General features: G+C 39.3%; 1 protein-coding gene across 1 annotated transcript in view; it reads right to left on the reverse strand.

Moving 5' to 3' along the window:
* The window catches only part of casz1 (castor zinc finger 1), a 175,883-nt gene that overhangs the window by 78,811 nt on the left and 78,069 nt on the right, over positions 1 to 19,003 (reverse strand). Inside the window, exon 5 of the mRNA XM_074681913.1 lies at positions 13,669 to 13,716. The gene's annotated coding sequence lies outside the window, so the exon portion shown is untranslated. The remainder of the gene's footprint in view (positions 1 to 13,668; positions 13,717 to 19,003) is intronic.

Consider the following 19,003-nt stretch of genomic DNA (forward strand, 5'->3'; position numbering starts at 1 on the left):
AGTGAGAGTCGGAGGAGTGGGTATGAGGTAGCATGGGGGTGGAGGCCTGTTCACACTGGTGGAGTCTACAGGTAGGGGCTTACTCGGGAGGGGCGCTGCTACAGCACTTCACTCCTAAGTTGAAACACAACAAATTAAAATAGTTTGTGTTTTCTGGCCGACGACGGATCAAGTTTATTCTTGATATTCACTGTCATGTTGTTGTCAAATTGGCAGGAAATTGAACGTGTAAAAGCTTAATTCTGAAGCAGGGGCTTTTAAAGTGGGATTCAACATGGGTTCACCCTTGTGTTATTCGAGGTTGTCTGCGATGTGGGATATTATTCCCTCTCACGTCTGTTTATATTGCATTATATATTTATTTTTAAGCAGAGAAGGAGCTGAATATTAAACTTACACACAAATACAGCCTGAACACCAACAGTGGCAACACACCACTTCTTGATGATCTTCATTTGCATTACTCATGACAATGATTCTTCAGAATCTCATTTGATTTTCATAATTGCCGTATAGCTTTATATGTATACAGACATACACTTTGAAAATCACAGGGCAAAATCTCATTATAGGTACACACTTGAGCGCAATTAACATGGAGTTTGTATGAGGTATAAGGTACATTTGTGTGTCAACAAACTGCATTGTCTTTCTTATATCTGTGCGCTGTTTGTGATATTACATGAGTTATGATATTGCATGTTGCTTGGCGGCACAGTGCTGAGAGGAGAGATTTTGTAGATAGAACAGGCCTATGTTTTTGAGTCATACATTTTTCTTGACACTGCTTTCATCCCCCGGCCGTAATCATCATATCTCCCTCATTGCTCTCCCGGATGCAGACATCCATAATGCAATCTTCCTAATTTTGATCCCTCGCAATCTGGTTTTTAAAAGGGAGGGGAAAAAAGGGACATATTTCTGAAGGCTGGCTCTGTAATCATTTTAGACAGATAGCCTTTCCCATCGCAGATGAGCAAATATTTGTAAACCAGCTATCTAATGGAAAATTAGAGTGAAATTAGAGTGAAATTCATGACAGTGAAATCCGATTATCCATAATTCTATTATACCATCTTAGCCCACACAGCATATTTTTGTAGAGTTTTTCCATAAATACCTATGCCAGGGGTCCTGCTAATCAAATAAAATTGAAATTCATCTTCCCATTAAATTCAATTAGCTGCAATTTCTAAAGCCTAACAAAGATTTTAATTACTAAATTATAAAATTCTCCCTAGCCAAATTGGGGAGAGAAAAAGTGCATACCCTGCATCTGAAAAACAAACCCATGAAAGGAAATTGTTGATCAAAAAAGATATCCAGGGGAAAATAACATTAGGGAGAGCACTGGGGCCTTTATTCAGCGAGTCTGGGTGGGGAGTGACGTGTGCCAAGTGCTAGGCTCCTGGGCCGGAGGAAATGAACTTAGCTGAGGTTCTCTCTGTCTCTAAATGTCTGCCCTCAGAGTTATTATGCTGTAATTGACTAATTGACACCTTAATTTCATTTATGGGGCTCCTGTGTTCATAAAGCAACCTCTGGGTGGGGCAGTGGTCTTGAGTGGAAGCAGGGAAGTCAACATCCAGGACAACAGGTAGAGCCTTAGGCCTTGGTCCTCGGCAGATGACGATTATGCGTTTGATAATGAATTGGTCAGGAAGAACACTCTGACTTAGCAGAGGCTTAAGGAGCATCTTACTCATATGTTTAAATCCCTCTGATGAATGCTGATGGGTGATAATAATGCCTGTCCAGTCTCACAATCTGGCAGCACAGACACAAATGACCTCTTCAGGGTCAGAGGAGTTCATATACTGTAGAAGATTGTTACTTTTTCAAACAGGGGTTCACTGCTTTGCTTCCTCTGTGGTAGATTTTTGGGGTATTTCAACCCTGAGATGAGAGCGCTACCAGAACCAGGACTCATAGCTGATGTTGTCTGGTGGGGGGCACGCTGCTAATAGGACAGCTCTGGGGTCTCAGGTCAGCCACCAGGTCCATTTCCCAGCCACCCCCTGCTCCTCAGCAGTGGACCACTAAAATAACAGCTCAGCACCCTCCGCAGACTACAAAGCTCCATCTGAAAAGGCACCTGCTGCTGTTATTCACTTTAGCCCCTCTGGCAGCTCACTCTGTCTGTTTAAAGGACACGTAGAAGAGAAAAGACTGACTGGGAAATGATGAATTATTTAAGTATGATGTCTAATTGTTTCAAGGAAGACATCTTGTTTCTGGAAGGTAACGGCTTGGGGGTGGGGGCGGCTGTACATGTGAGGGGGAGGAATCTTTGTGAAGAGGTCTGTCTACCGGGTGATGCAGGCAGTCTCGTAGTTGAAGTGGCTGGGTAAATATGACCAAACTGAAACTTTAATCTGCTTTTTCCACACCCAAGCTGGCTGGGTATTAAAGATAATCTTTTTTGTGTGTCATATGGTGGGAGATATAGATGGAGCTAATTTTTTAGAGACAAATCTGATATTTGTCAACTGGTTGAAAAAAACCAGGGGATTTTCTCCTAATCCTCCCTTGGATGTGAAGGCGCGTTAACAGCAAAATGCAGATGGTGTTCTGTGCACAGAGAGTACCCAGCACTCAGCGCAGTGCATACGGAAAGGCGCAGCTAGCCTCGCTAGGGCTCAACACAACCTGCAGATAGTGAACTCCCCCCACATTCAATTACCAAGTCACTTGCGAAGGCAAAGGCATATTAGTTTATTCTGAAGCGCAAACTTTGCAAAATACTTTTCTTTGTTGCTTCTCTTTACTTTTTGTTTCCTTGCTGACATAACATCCTTACTTCAAGGCTGTGTTCATCAAATATTCAGTTGCAACTCAATTCCAATAAGGAAAAGAAAACAAATTATAAATAAAATGGAGGCATAAATCTTTCAGGATCCTAATTCTAACTTTCCCTTGGAGTGTTTCTGTCTTTATTTTGTCACATTAAGCAGTTTTTCTTTCCGTTCCCACTGCTAGGCGTGGCTGATCCTGCACTGGTGGAAAGAGTCCTTTATTCTTCTGCTCTCTTGTTTTGGAACACTACATTTTGTGGTGTCACCTCTTTTATGCACAATTATCACTTGTGTAACTTCTGGTTTTGTCTTTATGAGAGACAGAACAATAAAATGTATGTGATGTTCTTCTTTTTTTGGTTGCAGTGGGACTGCTTTTAGCTGGCACTTCACCCTGTTTAGTATAGCTATAGCATGAACCACAGAAACTCGCACAGTGATGCAAAGCTATCCTCACTGCTTTATCTTTGATAGTGTTTTGGGAAGATGTTTTCTATGATCGTCCTAGCTCCAGAAGTTAGAATGGCAGCTGGCACTTTGGACACAATCCTAAACTGCTTTGTAGATCTGTATTATATCTGACCTTGTACAGATGGTTAGTGTGTGGCCTTTTCCAGGTATTAGGTCAAATGTGTTCAGCAACATGTCCTATCTCTAAAAAGAAGAGTCAAAGAAAGCATACCTGGGAGGGAGAAACTGAGCATGCACTGAAATACATTAGCCCGTATTATTGTGTAGATGGGCTTAAGGGTGTGATCTTCTAAACCAATTATTGAATATATGGCTACTAAGGTTGACAGTATGGGACAGAGCAGATTAATGTCAAAAGGACAGGGAAGGTGCTGACTGCATGAAACTTACAATAGGTGCAGAGGGACAAATAACAAGACCTGCAAACTTTAGATTGACTTTACTTACTCCTTTTTCCTCACACACTCATCTTATCTCAGAATATCATGAATCTTTAACCCACAAACTCGTATTGACTGTTCTCTATTTGAGACTACTGGAGGATCTGTGAGATTTACAGAGCTGCAAAAATACTTTTCTGCACTTAAGAAGAAATGGCAGCAACAAAGGTTCTAAATTTATATGCAACAGGCGAGGAAACTATATTAATCCGCAGCATGTGTATTCACTCTGCAGAAGATAGAGCTGACTGTTATTGATCAGTCCTGCTGTAGAAAAAAGTTGACATTATGTGCACTATGAAATTCAGCATTTTTTTAACCTTCAGCAATGCTTGTCATTCCCTTGTTAAATATATATATAAATATACACCAGGAGGAAGAGTAGGGGGGAAAAAAATCGCTAAAGCTCTTTTGCTGTAATTGGCTGAATAGCAAGGGCAGCAGAAAATTTACAGGCAGACAACAGTGTGAAGGGGACTCGGTCACAGTGCAAAACTAAGCCCTCAGCACCAGCAAGGGAGTGAGCGAGCCAGAGCAGTAAGCAAGTGTCTAGGTGCCTGTCTGGCATATCTTTACCAGCATGAAGCACTTGTCCCTCCCCAGCTTTTGCAGTAAGCTGCAGATCACAGTCCATTTTCTGGACAAGTTAAGTAAATAACCCAAGCAAGCATGCATAAGACAGTGACAGGGAAAGAGAAATCCCCCAAAGTCACAGTGGTGACACTCTACTAAATCCAATCAAATTGAGGAGGGAGAGAGAGGGGGGGAAGATATCCTCTTTGCTGCCTGTGTGTCCAACAGCATTGATGCAATAACACCTCATTCAGTGTTTAGCCCTTCTCAAAGGACAGGCAGGGATAACATTTTAAACCCAGTGGCTTTATCTCCTGCAGATTTTCCATAAAATGCCAAGCCAGGGAGCCGGGGCCATGTGACTACCATGTAGGTCAGGCCAGATGGGGGGTAGAAAGTGTGGGAGGTGAGGGGAGGGAGGCAGAGTGGGGGAGGATGGGAGTTTTCTAATGGAACTGTTGAAAATAGCCAGCAGTAACCAGATTAGATCAATTAAGATTCTGCCTGTATCTGTAGCTGACTAGAGCAAGACTAAGGGCTCAAAAGTAAAGACAGAGACAGCAACAGAAATACAAAACAGGATAGGAAACAGTGTTTCCAAAATGTCTGTGATGCAGAAGAAATGTTTTATGTGATGGACCAAAGTTAAGATACTTAAATCTTGATGCTTCATAGATTTTTTGATTTGGGGGATACAATTATACAGATAGCCTATTCTTAATATGCAACTTTTTTTAAATTTACAATTAAAAAATACAAAAATTACAATTTTTTTTATAATTTTACTTTTTTTTTTTTGTTACAATTTCTGGTTTGGTTCAGCTCCAATGGCCCTGGTGGTCAAAGTGCTCTTTTGGTATTACATTTTAGGGCACTTGGTACAGTTTTTACAGGAACAGAAGGAAGTCAGCAGCACTATAACTGACTGTATTAGGGTCCTGACTAAGTTACCTTTTCTGGATAAGTCAGAGGATAATAGGACAGCCAGCTTTGTAGTACTGAGAACTTTGCAGAACACCCCTCAAGACTCATTTTTAAAGTTGTCTTGTTTATATATATATATATATATATATATATATGTATATATATATATATATATATATATATATATATATATATATATATATATATATATATGTATATATATATATATATATATATATATATATATATATATATATATATATATATATTTATATATATATATATATATATATATATATATATATATATTTATATATATATATATATATATATATATATATATATATATATATATATATATATCTTTTTTTTTTTTTTTTTTTCTAGAGTTCAGCTTCACACCAACACCACGGTGCAGCTAAGTGCTGTTGGGTGTGTCTGTAAAGACCCGCCTACCATACAATCACCTATTTTTAGTGGGTCTCCTTAACACAGCACAGAAATTCATGGGCACAAACAAACAGAGCCAATTGAGTGAAATATACTTCACAATGCATATAGGGTAGTTTTAGCAAAAACAACCCCAAAACAGAAAAAATAAAAATACAAAAGTTGAGTATCTCTTCATACCACTGCCACCTCTACAGATCCATCTGTACAGAAGTAACTGTGGCCATAAGATGAATATCTCTATTAATTTTTCCATATTACTCTATGTTTTGTGCATACCCCAGCTCCACAGCTAACACCTGAGTTTGACAACATTGCAGAGCAGAAGTTACCATGGTGATTAAATTCCTTTAAAGGATACAAACTTTGCTGGAGCAGCAGAAAAGTGTTACCTCGGTGTTATGGTCAGTTATCTTTCTCAGTTCTAAATGTCATAGTTGACTGGGAATACACACCAACTTCCTCCTCCTCAAGTCAATAATTAGACATTTTGAATGACCGATGAACAGAGATATACATTTAGTCTTACAGTTTATTATAAGGGTAAAGTCTATAAGTGAGCAACCAGGCAGAGATAATAGAAATTAATAGTGATCATTGAACATGAGTGGATGTGTTATGCAAGGTCTGCATTCTCATCTTTCATGACCTCAACATAGCACCTCATCTAAAATAAATGTTTCTTTTTTTAACATGTGATACAGATATTGATGTGTACTTCCTTTAAGCGGGTAAATCCTGACCTTATAGTTACAAGTTTACAGATTCGCTGCACTTCATATCTAGCCTTCAAATCCAGGTTTCTCTGAAGCATTTTCTGGTGAACTGGTTGATCATTATCCATGACATTTTCAGAGTACAAAGATATGTCAATATTCTGAAGCTCAATGGGCTTGTATAATTGAACCAAGGGCCTTTAGTTTCCATATGCTGAGGGCGCTCGGTTCCCAGAGGAATACCAGCGACGCTTGATGGAATACAAAAGATGGACAGGATTTGGCTTTGTGCTGTTGACTGACCTTGACCTATATTTTGACCCACATCCTCACTCAATCACATGATTCTATTTAGATCAATAAAGCTCAGGTGAATGTGCCAAAAGACGTGCCAAAATAGTGACCGTACCCCCTGCTGAATCACTTTATATTTGTGAGATGTGAGCACCACCGGTTAGCTTTGCATTAGCTGGCTTCAGCAACTCAAAGGCACTATCCATAAAAAAAATCATATTGATCAAAACTAGCATCTATCCATGCATAAGAGCTTGTTTCAATTGATTTTTCCCCCTTTGAGCTGAAAAATAGAATAGAGTTGATATGAATTACAGGGTGTTTGGCTTCAATTCATCATCAGAGTCCAGATAATGCTCCGTGTTGGCAAGGAAACATGATAACAGTTTTATCTGCTTCTCAACAATCAATTACTTTAACGCATTTATGTTTGTGTTTACAGAAAAACATACAAAAGTCTGAAGACATCACAAATACTGTAACCAAGAGTTTTATGGCAGTAAAATACCCCATATCAAGCACTTCGTGGACTGCTTTTCCCATTGATAAAAAAACAATGTGTTAATTTTTAACTGCAGGGTTAGAAAATATAGAATGATATGAAAATATAAACTTCACAATTTGGTGTGACAATGGAAGTTAGACACACGCTATCACAGCTGTTCAATCATATAGACTCATGTTTGGTTGCTTTTTGTAATAAAATATGACAAACGAATGTAAAATTATAACAAGCTATATTTGGTAAATCTATAAATTCCTCTGGAAAAAAAGTAGCAGTCCACTTTTATTATCTCAAAGTATCCCAGCTGTCATGTTCTGTTCAAAGATTTGCTGTCACTAATTTCCAAGCTCAGTGCTGATCTGTGTTATTGCACTGACACTTTCCTTAAAGCCAACTGACATTACAGCTATGAATGTTACATTGGTCTTGCAACATAAACAACTTTTAATGCTTAAATTTATCATGTCTTTTTTTTTAAAAGCTACAGCTTCAACTCAACAGGTCAATGTAGGCTATTTATTATCTTGTCAACAGGCTGTTATTGTACTGTTATCCTTGAAGTGTCATCTGTAGGTTTTAGACTTTGGGCCTTTTTTATTATTGGTCAAGTGTGGATGATGTGTTATAAAGATATATCCCAGTAATTTCCGTTTCAATCTTTAGAAACAGTCCCTGGCTGCATTTCTATTCCTTTCCTTTTGGGACAGTTTGACATATAACAAAAAACCCATATGAGCAGACTTGTGCTAAATGGCTCTAAGACAAAGACTCTTAAGAAACACAGAAAATAAACTTACTCACCCCCCCAAACCAAACAAGATTGTAAAGCAGGTAAAGAGATTACAGCACATGCCATGGTAAAGCAAGGGCTTACCTAGCTACTGAAGCTAGTCTATCCTGGCCCCTCAATTTAAAATCATCTGCAGTTTAAAACTCCATACGACCAAGGATTTAATAACCTGTTATAACAAAATTATTATTTCAGCACAAACCACCTGGAGAAGCTGCAAGTTCAACTCCAATGTCTTTTGATGAGTTACGATTCATCATTCAAACATAATCCCATCTTCAAAACAGTTGACAACAATATGATCGAATGTTAAAATTAGTGAACAAAAACATGATAGAGTTAGAATCTCATCATAGTGATCATACTGATTCTTGTTTTGATGTAATGCAGCTGTTTCATTATAAAACACCATGGACTACCTGAGAAATATGTTGGGCAATAACATTCTACCTCTGCTCAGTATTTCACTGAATAAAATGGGAGTATCATTTGTCAGAGTGCAGATGTGCATGGGGAAAGGGATGCACAACAACTACTTTGTTGTTACTGTGATTGGATTGGATAACAATATGTACCAAGAACTAAAAATTGTCTCAGGTAACCAAAAGTGATTACTTTAAATAAAGCCTTAGAGGAATAGATGATTTCAGTGCTGTAGAAGTGGCTGGAAAGCTCAGTTATTCCAGAAAACAGATCTGCACATGCAACTCAAGATAACCACAAAAATGCTATGATAGGTTGATTCGTGCTAAAGGGGATGTACTTTTGTAATCATAATAGGTAATACAAAAAGCAACAATTATGCCATCATCAGGATATTGTTTCTGGTTTCAGAGAAGTACAATTTATGAAATTGCTAAAATAATTTGAATGGAAATTTTCGCCCCCAAAGGATGCCTTAGTGCTTTTCTAAACCTTCATCTTGAGCATCAAAAGTGTTTCAAGTTCTTTGTTACTCATTCAATATTAACTTGAGCAACATGGTAGTTCCTCTTAAACTCCTCTGCCACTTAATCCTGTGCCCTACCTGCTAACATGACTCATTATTCTTTGGATTCTTGAACTACAGGCAGCAATGCTCTTCCATTGTAACCGAGAGAAAGCACAATCCACCAAGTGCCTCAGGCTTGGAAGTGATGATTGTTTTGCCGGCTACTGAAGAATTGAAGGGAACCATTGAACTGTCTTTTTTTGGGTAGACAGAACCTAAAACTTATATTTTGAGCACTCCTCTCGACTATGAAAGTTGTCCCATGGCACTTTAACTTCCTTTAGTTGTGACTTTCAAGTGTGATTTCAAATGCTGTGGATGTTTCATTTTTGCTGTCATTTTAAAAAGAACAAACAAAAGTAACCATGATGTAACGTTAGCTGCAGCTTAAGATCCGTACACCTTGAAGAAGGTGTGGTTCATGTCCTCACTGTACGGACTGTACCATTGTTTTGGACAGTGTTATCAGATATCCTGCCCTTTCTCACTAGATTGGTTTGTGACCAATAATACATAAAAATGTATTCTAAATATCAAAGTGTTTGTATTATATCATAGGAAGTGTCATTCTTATAGAAATGTTATAACAAAAGGAACATGCACCAGTAGCATGTGTCAAGACAAGTCAATCACAAAAACTTCCTCCTTAACAAAGCAAACATCAAAAGGCTCCCTGGATGCCTGTTAGATGCAAAAGAAAAACAAACTTCCCTTACAGTCAAAGTTTCCTAAAGCCCAACAGTCTCACCCCTTCCAGGTCTTTGGCCTGAAAATAATATGATGCTCCATCTTTTAAAGATGTACTTTTCCTAAAGCATTGTTGATTGCCCTGTGTCCATTACTTGGAAGGATTATGATAATATTCCACATTGTGCTCGGCGTGATGCACAGGAAATTCAATACTCAAAAGGTTAATGCAATCAATTAGGATGACAAAGGAGTAAAGTAAAACCCTCCTGCTCGTGGAAAAAAGAGACAGGAGAAGAGAGGGGGAGAAAAGGTATTGAAAGCCTGAATGGATCCACAGAGAGAGAAGAGGTACTTGAAATGACAGAAAAATGGCGTTTATTCAACATGAATTGTACAAGGCCAACTAAATTAAACACACCCAAAGTGTGTACACAAAGAAAGAAAGAAAAAAGCTCTTAGATAGTGAATTGCATCATTCAGCACTCAACCAGTGGTAATTGAACCAAACAGGAGCAATATTTTAGTTTGAAGGTAATCAGATACCTCAGCCAAGGAAAAAGTGCCCGGTACTAGAGGCCGGAACATCGATTCATAATTCTCATAATGTTCTATGGACTTTTCCCCCCGTTCAGAGTCAAGTTTTGTCTCAGCACTCCATTCCCATGTGCATTGTTGCATGGGCTGAATATTAACAGCTCAACAATTGTGTATGGGAGCGATATCTTTTGTTATTTAGATAGATGCTACAATGCTATACTACACAAAGGAGTCTCATCATTGCAGATAAATGGATAAACTTGGATGGCGGTATTGAGCTTTACAACCATTGTAATAATCCATATTACCTTTTCAGGCTCAGTCTGTCAAAATTGTGATGTATTAATCACATTTCAGCAATCCTCCGTGGCTAATGATAATGTTATGAGAGTCTGGGTGGCAATATTTCGCTAACGTCTGCAACGCCTATTTTCTACCGATAAGTTGTGCAAGGAGAAAAGCCTAAAACCTTGTAATCCACTTAGGTAAGGCAGTAGACTTACCTACTTCTGCAAACACACAACCTCATAAATCCACTGCACCTTCACATTCTTAAACACTGTCGCACTTGAAAAAATACAGCAGGCCTTGCAGCTCACTTTGATTGGACCAAATGAAGACATGTTTCATATCTGAAACTGTTGCATAAGGGGAAGAACTGTGCATGCACAGGCCCTGACAGATACGCAAAACATCTTCAGCAACTAAGCTGAAAAAACAGCAAAGCAAGGATTAGACTTTTAGACACTGATTTTTCTGCCAAGCATATAGAACCACAGCCCTTTTTATTAACTTTCCAACTTTCATTCAGCTCCACTGTGCTCACATAAAGAAGTGAGAGGACAACAAGCACAAATACCAGGGTTGGGTGGTAACCAGGGTTTAAAGTTTTGACCATAAGAATTCTACTTTTTTTTCAGGGGCATGACTTCTGTAATTTGACCTACATCGCATTTTTCTGTTTGGGCATTTTGAGGTCCAGCAGCCACGTCACAGAAACAATGAACCAAAACTGGGCTTTGAAGTGAGCCCTGAATGAAAACGGAGGGGCTGACACATGAAATGCCCTCACAGCTGGGCTGCCCCCAGTCAAAAGAAAAACAAATACTTTGAATGAGAGGGGGACACGCCGCTCCTGTCTGAGCTTCCTAAGGCCCTGAGCCACCACCGGGAGGAGGGCTTTCACGATATGCCCGTAATGATGGATGGATTGGGAGGAAAGTCTATTCACATGGAGATGTTACATCATAAATATTTACACAGGGCTGCCGTTTCCATGTAGCCTTTGCTTGTTTTGACACACTGGAAAAATTCAAAAGACAAAACATGCAGGAGGAAGAAAAGGGAAGAAAATGTGAAGATGGCCTTTAGTTTTTGGTGTTATACTTAACTGCGTAATACAATCATACTTAATTCAGCTTTATAAGCTGGTGCTCTTTTTTCTCAGTAAGACAAATTATCTTTCCAGCAGTAGGCTCTGAGCTTTATTTACCTTTTTCCAAGACTGACTGAACGCCTGTTTAATTGAGAATCATTTCACTCCCACACACAAACCCTGAAAAGCCAACAAAACACTGAACAAAGTGTCTGAATTTTCAATTATAAAACATTAGAAACCAATTTCCCAGTTTCACATCAAGAGCTATAGGTAGTGAAAGAACCTCAACAGAGCTCTAAACAAACAGTTCTCATAAACTGATTTTAATCACAGCATCACTTCACTTTAAAATCTGCTGATTCCGTCACTGCGATCAAAGAGAAGTAAAAGGGAGACATAACTGTTGTTGGTAAGCAGCCCCACAAATTTCTGCTCAGTGAGCTCAATTAAAAGCCTTGAAATCCCTGGAGATTGTCCCTGGAACCAATGAAAACAAATTTGGCAGTTTAATTTTCTTCCCACTGTCTAAGAGAGGGACCCTGCTCTGGGAGTGTTCACGAGTCTGTGGGAGCAAAAAAAGGAGAGGGGGGGGGGCACCATGCCAGCCTCTTGTAAGAGCCAGTTGGCCTTTATGATTAGTTATATTAACATATATCAAAACCCAATTAAACTAACTGTACTCAGTTATGTTGGTGTTATAAGGTTATACAAGAGGAGGCTTAAATAATTCTGCACAGTCTGCACCTCATGCTAAGCTTTGCTTCACAGGACAAGCTGTCTTTGTGTGTGCAAGTCCACTCGTGCATCTTGCTGTGAGGTGAGCTTAAAAGGGGTTGTGGTGTCACTGATCTGATCTGCACCTCTCATCCTCTTGTTGCTGTAAGTGTTCATGTAGAAGTTTGTGGATGGTGTCATCATGATGATGTAGGGAGGTACACTGGGCATGTATCTGGGGCTCTGATTGATGCAAGGAGTGTGTCTTCTCTCTGGTGTGTGAGTGACACCACCAGAAACAAAGGACTGTGGTGTAGCCCTCCGCCTCAATTCATGGCCATGCCACCCCCTGGTGATAGTGAGGGTCTCTGGTTTGACATGAGGCAGCCCACGGTGTCACTTCTGAATGTTTAGATCCCTCTTGACTAGGAGGCCAGGGGCAAGGGCTGTTGTATGCATCCTCATGACAGACTCCCACATCAGCATTGTGCTCATACCAGCTAACATCATTAGCACCGAAGGTTTCATCTCAGGGAGAGAAAAAAAAGCAACCCAGTTTCTTCAAGTCACAAGTCATTAGCGTTCTCTCGAGAGTCAAATTGTACAGAGGCAGATTTTTTATCAGCAACAAAAGGTTTTATACTCTTGTTAATTTGGTGGATGTCATCTGTACTTAGATGTCTGTGTCTAATGTCTGTTACAGTAATAAATGCCAAAGAGTGGAAAAATTATATTATTTTGTCAAGATGACAATGTGGGATGATGCCGGAACAAGATCTAGACATAAAGCAGACATAAACAAATATGAAATCATAATTACCTGAATACTGCAGTGAGACAGATAACAGAAAATGGCATATATGCTGACACATTCATGAGAAACTGTTAACCACAAAAAGCTTATTGTTTAAAAAAGAAGTGGGTAATGTGATTTTTTTATATATATGTGTATTAGTGTATTTATGTATTCTCTCTTTTTTTTACTGCAATTCAGACAAATTACTGCTCAGCAGCTGTTTTGTCAGAAAACTAATACATGCATTCGTGGCACTGTTTTGTGTCATTGCAGCCAAGACAGGATTTCTTCTCCACAGTGATAGGGGCTCATTTTGTGCTGTATGGATTCCACATAGCAAGAGAAAGAGGGAAGCAGAAGGAGAGAAAGAGAGAGGCGCTCTTTGGAAAACAGATACATCAGTGTGCCTGTATAGTGTACGACATTGCTGTGAGTTAATCAGTTGGAAAATAAAACGGTGGGATTCTAATAAGTCATTTGTCAATTTTTACAACCCCCAGACACATTGATCCATGGGGATTAATGAAGATGCCTGATATTGTTGTAGATATGAACAGGGGAGATGGTGGGGACAGTAATCAGTCATGTTGGAGATTTGTCCTACCTCGTTTTCTCTTCCTGGGGAGTCACTCTGTACAGGGGCTCACTTCATCTGAGAAGGAGAGAAAAGCAGAAACATTAAAAGCAAGACACTGATTATTCCGATGTATATGCCTGCACGCACATGTTCTGAGAAAATCCATACATTTACACGGCTCATCTACAGAAGCTGACATAACGTAACAAGCATCCAGGTGAGGGGAAAGTAAAATATATACTTTTGTTCACTCTTTGTTATACAGTGTAAAAGTGCACAAGTTACAGATTGTGAAGCCCTCTGAAGCATGGGGAGCACTTACAGAATATATTATGGGCGTGTATGGGCATATTTCAACAGTCTGCCAGTCATTTCCTCACAGGTAGATTTGTTTGAAAAGACGTTAGCAGCTGAGGATGACCTCAAAAGACACACAGAATAAAAATAAACCATATCTATTTTCTGTGGGATCTTGATGGCAAAATGTACACAGCAAAAAGAGAGAGATTATTGGACTTAAAAGACAAAAAAAATCTCTGTTAGGGAAGAACTGAAAATTTGAAAAAGAGCTTTTTCCTGTTTTCACTTTGTAATTAAATCAAACACACAGTTAAAATATATAAAGTCAGTGATTACAACTCTGTGTCTTTCTCTTATATACAGAAAAGCGCATTGTCTTAAATGACACCCATTAACCCAGACACAGAGTTACATCAGGACAGAAACTGACTTTGGCAGAACCAGTTGAGTCACTCTTAAATCCTCTCTAAAGTTTCCTAACCTTGAGAGCCCATGCATCCCAGAAAAAGTAATAATAATTCCAACCTGATCTTCCTACTTATTTTATATCTCCCCTCAGCAACCTAACTTCTTCTCGGCAACAGTGCAGTTATTAATTCATGAGGCACTAATTAGTTCTTTGTTTAATTTTGTGTTAAACAGACTGACCGGAATGATAACGACTCGCGCTGTAGCGCTTCGGTCCCATGCCACTCCTGTTTGCTACAACAAGGGAGCATCGTGCGACTAGCATGATGAACCCAATTCCCTTCTAAGTTGCACTTCATTAAGTCAAAATGTGACAAGGAGCTTAGAGGAAGAACTGGCAGATCTGATCATACATAACAATGCAGGCCCAGTAAGTTTGAGGGGGGTGTTGGTGAGGGAGGTAGTGTGGGGGGGTGGTGTGTAGTGGATTCCAGTATGCATGTTGATAATTTTCTATTTTTAACCCTTGGGGGCCGTCTTTCATTTTCCTTTAATTGTTTTTGTTCAGAGCTGCAGTGTCCTCTTTTTAAATTGCAGCTCCTATCAACTCCCCTGATCAACCCCCTGTGCAACATTGCAGGCAGACAAGTAAACAACAGGGTTGCCCTTTCCCATGATGTAGTGCAGATGCTCCAGTAAAATCTGTGACACTTTTATCACTGCACATACACACATATTTGCAGCCACTTATAGTTGCATGATATGTCACAAGTGCAGCTTTGATGATCAAAATGAGCTCAACAAAAACTGTTTTGGCTTTTAAAGTGGAAAAACCAGGTGAGTGAAAACAAAGGTAACAGGTAAATGCTCATTCCTGATAGAGTGCATCAAGTTTGTTCCATCTGCCCATATTTAACATACCATCTTCAAACTACAGTTGTTAACACTGCATGTGAAAAATGTGTGTCATGGGGTTCAGTGTTACCTACAGAGCTGATGACAGACTTTATATGGATTTTGAAATTTTAAGACCACAAAAAGTTCTGTGCTGTAAAGATAACCCCTGCCTTAGGTTTGACCCGACACAACACCTGACACTGAATCTAACACTCGAGAATCTGCACACATTATGGAAACCCTTGATAAAATGGAGTCATTTTCTTTGTACATGTGGCAGATAGCGCTTTCCTTTGCAAAGTGGGGGATTTTTTTTATTTACTGCAAATCATCAAGCTCCGCTAAGATGTTTAGCCTCTCCAAGTGTCTTCCCACTGGCTGAAGATATGATAAAATCAAAAAGCAGACAAGTAATTACACTGTATAATAGGCAAGATTGGCATTTTCAAAATCATTTTCATGTGGATGGAAATGACATTGCATAGACTATTCTGTATTCACTGGTGCAGATAAATAAACAAGGCATGGAGAAGAAGGGGGGCATACAGAACGCACAGTACAATGGCAAGCAGGTCAGTAATTAGAAACTCTGTTTGCACAGTAATAATTTTAATATATTCATCAGGAAACAGAGCATGCCTAGCATGATAAAATCCCATCAAGGAACATATCCCGACTGCCTTAACCTTTTAAACAGGCTGGCAGCACATTGTTGGGAACTGAAAGAAGAAAGAAAGAAATAAACACATGTATACCCTGAAGTTATAATAACCTGCAGCTACATTCATCACTGCATTTAGAGATTGAACACTATCAGCTGTTATTTCAGTCTGTCAAGGAAAAACAACCCTTTCTTATGTCTAAATTTAAAATCTAGATCAGTAGCTTTATGTGCTTATAGAGCTTTTGACCTCTTTGATAAAGGTGTAAACAGGCTAAAGCTCTCCAACACTGGAACATGTAGGGCTCTGAATGTGTGTGAATGTGTGTGCGTGTGTGAAGAGCAGCACATGTGTGTAACCTTGTTTGTTATTGAAGGTGGCGGTGATGATGCTATGGAAATTATTGCAAATTGCTTAAAGGACTCCTGACACGCAAAAACCTTGACCTCATAACGCCATTTCCCAAAGACAGAAGAATGTGTAATTGTTAGAGGAATTTAAGGTGGAGCCTGAAGGTAATAACTCTGAACAACATTTTTACAGAAGTGAAAATAGCTCAAAGCCTCCCATGTGTGAGATTTATGGCTGCATGCATGCATGCATATATTAACGCAGTGAACACAGATAAAGAAAAGCAGACTCCAAGTAAGGGAGTTCTCCAACTTTCACTTGGGAAACATGTTCAGCTGATCTATTTCACCAAAGTGTCTCAATAATTACTAATTTAAACGACAGGAACACACAAACAGGCTCTTAGCTGAGCAGAAGTTTTATATAATAACCCTCTTTGCTGTTGCCACTGCCAGTCCATTGTCTAAGCTTCCGGGTTTCATTTCCCACACATAAACTGAGAAACTAACAAGTTAACGTGACCTCATTCTACATGAAACAACCTTTAATTACATGAAGTGGAAGCCGCAACAAGAATAAACTTCTCGCTGAATAGGTCTGTGCTTTGTGCCTTCTAGTCTGCATTTCAGTCTTGCCTTGTGAACACGCTGCAGAGTGAGAAACTGACCATTTACTCATGCATATTTGACAGCACCTAGTAGGCCCCTTTTTATGCTGTCACTTCTGGCTTCTATTCTTTCTTTCCCCCCAGGAGAGGACAGGGTTGGGGGCTTGAGGGCAGCTACCTCCACAGTCCCGCTGTCCCCTCCTCGCCTAATTTTTGTTGTCCAGCCCTTTGAAACCTCAGTCCCATGCAGAACCAAAGAATGGTGATCCATGTGCAACAAGTGCCAGTGCCATGGAAACCCCCGTTTTCCCCAAAAAATATTCCTTTTTATCCCTTTTGAAGACCTGTCACCAGGCAGAGCAGGCATCACGACCCCAGGCCAAGCCATGACAAAGCCTATTTTCTGCCTGCTTTTTGATTGATTAAAAAAGACTTTTTAGTAAAACCATGTTAAAGGACACAAAAAGTGACACCCAGAAGAAAGGGCTCTCTGGGATGGCCCAATCAGAAGGGTTTCCTGGTAATATGGCACAGAAAAGGGAGCAATATTATAATCATCACAAAAGAAAGAACGAGGCAGGCATGAAACTTAACAAGAATGGTGATTAAGAGTTTGATTTTTAGAAAAAGTTTTAGAAAGTTACATCAAAATTAAAAAGCCTTGATTTACATAAAGCTTGATTTAACACAATGCAGATGTAACTGTTAAAGTCTTGTATGCTTATTTTATTCAACCAATCATTAAAAGTTGTATGAACCTGTACATACTGACTGTTCTTTGATTAACACCACTGCCCAGCCAATATAACCATATAGCATCAGCATATTTACTCCGTAGTGTAGCCTGGGATTATTACAAATGCTTTTTGCATTATGTTCCCTGCCACACTTGAGAGAAAAATTATACATGTAGTGCTGTGGTTCACATGTGATATGAGATCAATATTCTATGCATTGGACATTTTACTCCTCCAGTTGACCCAAGTGACAAACCATTTAAAACTGTGAGCACCCAGCCCAGCAGGTCGGCACAGCAACAAAGAGAGACCACATTATTAATTTATCACAAAAGCAAAGGTCGATATTAGAGGGCTGTTGCTTACATGTTTTCTTTTTGTGGGCAGTTTTTGTGTCATATACAGCGCTTAAATACACCTGTGATTTGATACATGACTCAGAGGTTTGAAAGAATAGAAATAAGTGTTTTCTTGAGAAACAAATGTTTTTCTGTTTTGATTTTTGTTTCATTGTTGTAAAACAACAGGTCATCTCTGCATTAAAGGCAGAAAGCTGTGTCTGTCTCTTTGTTTCGGCGTGGAGATGTGAAGGAGATATTTACCAAGACGATAGAGAGGGGTGGGGGCTGCGGAGAGGAGGGGAGGCATTAGAAGCGTCCACACATGAGCAATTAGTATTCCGGATCCTGATGGTTCTAAACACAAAAAGGCCTCACCAAATCCCCACGGCGGAGGTGTCAGACGGAAAATGACGAAAATCTGCTCCTTGACAGGGAGTCATTTATATTTTAGCTTCGTTCCATTATCTTAACGAATCCATCATCAGCCAATGCAATATTAACAGCAGAAAATCAACTCATTAGATCCAGGGGGATTTAATCAAGATTGCAATCATGTATGCGGTTCCTGGAGAGTTGGCTTCTCCTTTTTTTTCTTTTTGGTCCTTTCCACGTAATTGCCACATCTCAGATCTTAATAAATTATTCTCGATCTGAGATTGATGCCTTTTTTTTCCTTGCCTTTCACGCCATGCACTCACTGTCTCTAACTATAATATTTACCATAAACATTATTATGTCATGGGCACACAGTTTAAAATGGCCTTTAGCTAACTCGCAGAAGTAATTGGCTTCTCCATTTCTCTCTCGTTTCCTTGCTAATTGCCCAGTGATATTGCTAACAGTTCCTCCAGAAAAGAAAGCCAAAGCCTCTTTTGCACAAGCTAGGATATGCTGCTAGGATTTTTCCACCTTTATATGTGGAGGTAGAAAGAATTTCTAGTGTTTGATAATGCTTAACAAGACAAGCAAGCAGATGAAAGAACATCCCACTTTTGATATGGAAAACTTTATGGCAATCCTCAGCATCAGACAGAAAATAGAAAGAGCTCACATTTCAGG

Source organism: Halichoeres trimaculatus, unplaced genomic scaffold (genome assembly GCF_033239565.1).
Source record: "Halichoeres trimaculatus isolate MK-OKI-2021-1 unplaced genomic scaffold, fHalTri1.1 fHalTri1_scaffold_11, whole genome shotgun sequence".
Lineage (NCBI taxonomy): Eukaryota > Metazoa > Chordata > Actinopteri > Labriformes > Labridae > Halichoeres > Halichoeres trimaculatus.